The following is a 2518-nucleotide window of genomic DNA, read 5'->3' as shown; positions in this document are numbered from 1 at the left end:
TCATAGATATACATGACAGAATTACTTGAGATCTCAGTACAGGCACCCATGACAAACACAGATACAAGACCAAAACACAAAACAAGACAAGCACAGACAAATAACATCAACCAGATTGCCATCAAATCCAGGTCCCAAAAGACAAGCTTTTGGGCTCATGGCCAAGTGGTCCAGGGACGTCTCCTCCGGAACCCGACTAGGGGGAGATTTGCTGTGTCCAGCTTTCCACCTAGTTTCTCTGATCAGAGCTCAGAACCAGATGGTGACAGATCGCTGGCTAGCCAAAACCAGGAGAGAAACCAAAAACAAAAGTGGTTTCTCGAGCGCTCTTACCTTGCTGGTGGTGTGGGAGGAGAAACCGGAGGTCAGACTGGGGAAGCAGAAGCAGCCGGGACTGATGCAAGTCCCCTCTCAGGGAGTTTGCTGGTACTGCCCTACAGCTGAGGCTGATGCAGGTCCCCTGCTGGGGAGTCTTCAGAATATTGTCGGGCAGCTCCCTTCTCAGAGAGTTTCCCATAAATTGTTCTTTGGTTAATAAGTCTGCTATTTTATTACCTAAAGATAGTATACCTGGCAAATTAGTATGTCTTCTTATATGACTAATAAAACATTTATTTTGTCTGTTAATAATCATACTTTGTAATTTTTGTAATAAAAGTAGAATTTTTTGAGCTTCCAGATAACAGAGCAGTCTCTAAGGCTGGAAAAGGTTAACTACATACTCAGAGTCAGTATAGAGCTTAAAATGTTGTCTAAAGGTTTCAGCTGTAGTTATGACCGCGATTATTTCTGCTTGTTGAGCAAATACACCTTCCTTCCTTTGATAATAGGTGGACTGCCAGGTGTAAAAACCACAGAGGTTCCATTAGAGGAGCCATCCGTAAATACCAACATGGCATTTAATATAGGTTCTTGAGACACTTTTGATTGAAACATTATTTCTGTTTCTTTAACAAATTTCAATAATGGATTCTGAGATACATATGAATTTTGATTTGCCCTCTATAATTTAATAAAGCTAATCCCCAATCATCATGTTGTTGTAACAAATAATTTAGCTGATGTCTTTCATAAGGAACAATAATGTTATGTATTTCTTTACCAAATAATTCTTTAGAACTAATTCTTCCTATCAGCCAAGAGTTGAAGTAAACAGCACGAGGCTTGGCAGCCAGCCAAGGCGCCATCTTTGGCTGACTCGGCCGTGCTCGCTTCCCACACATTCTAAGATGCCTTCTTACCATAAACATGTAGTTGGGGTATATGATGTTTTTATTATTATTAAATACCATGGTGCGTTATAATTAACTTGTTTTAATTTAGCTGTTTGTAGTTTTTCTTCTACCAATATTATTTTCTCCAGAGCTTCTGGTGTTCACTGTCGTTGTGATTTTGGATTAGCATCCCCTTTTAATAACTCAAATAGGGGATGTAATTTTTTTGTAGTTATTTTTAAATAAGATCTTACCCAGCTTATATTCTCTAATAGTTTTTGAAAATCATTTAAAGTTCTCAATTTATCTATTCTAATACTCATTTTTTGTGAGCTTATTCCTTGCTCACCAATGACTTTTCCTAAATAGTGTAAAGGCCTATTATATTGTATTTTATTTGGAGCTATTATAAGACCATATTTAGTTAATGATTGAATCATGTCTTTTAATATTGATTCTGCAGAATCTTTAGTTTTATGGGCCAATAGAATATCATCCATATATAATGTATTATATAAGCGTCCTTGTATTTGGTCCTAATATCTTTCAATGCTTTATCCAAAAATTTTTGACATAAAGTTGGACTATTTTTCATCCCCTGAGGAAGTGCTTTCCATTGATACCTTTGAAAAGGTTGTTTTAAATTAGTTGATGGAACACTGAGAGCAAATCTCTGAGAATCCTCAGGACTTAATTGTATTGTAAAGAAACAATCTTGCAGGTCTATAATGATAATAAATAAGTCAAAGGGAATTGCCACCGGTGAAGGCAGACCAGGCTGTAAAGCCCGCATGTCACGCATGGTTTCATTTATTGCTCTTAAATCTTGTAATAGTCTCCACTTACCGGATTTTTTTTTAATGACAAATATAGGTGTATTCCAGGGACTGGTTGATTCTACTAAATGTCCTTTATCAAGCTGTTCTTTCACTAATTCCTGCACAGCCTGTATTTTTTCTGAGGTAAGGGGCCACTGATCCACCCACACAGGCTGATCAGATCTCCAGGAGATTTTATCTGCATATAAATCATCAGTGGCCCCTATGAAAAACTTGTCTCAAAGTTTTCTATTGTACCAAGTCTTAGCTCCATTTTTTGCATTATATCTCTTCCCCATAAGGAGAAAGGTAATGAAGGAATAACATAAGGCTGGAAAATTCCCTTCTTATCTTCACATGTCCAGGTTAACAGCATAGAGCTCTGAGCTACATTTGAAGCCATTCCCAGACCTACTAGTGTAGACGAGGTGTGGGAGAGAGGCCAAGAACTGGGCCAATCTTTTCCTGCTATGCAGGACCTATCTG

At 37.9% G+C, this 2518-nt stretch overlaps 1 pseudogene; it reads left to right on the top strand.

Moving 5' to 3' along the window:
* Window positions 1–2518, top strand: part of LOC103731252 — a 211131-nt pseudogene that overhangs the window by 197865 nt on the left and 10748 nt on the right.

Source organism: Nannospalax galili, unplaced genomic scaffold, assembly GCF_000622305.1.
Source record: "Nannospalax galili isolate Female #2095 unplaced genomic scaffold, S.galili_v1.0 scaffold1774, whole genome shotgun sequence".
NCBI classification, from domain to species: domain Eukaryota; kingdom Metazoa; phylum Chordata; class Mammalia; order Rodentia; family Spalacidae; genus Nannospalax; species Nannospalax galili.
Note: the sequence above shows the minus strand (reverse complement) of the source record. Positions and strands in the feature narration are given on the sequence as shown.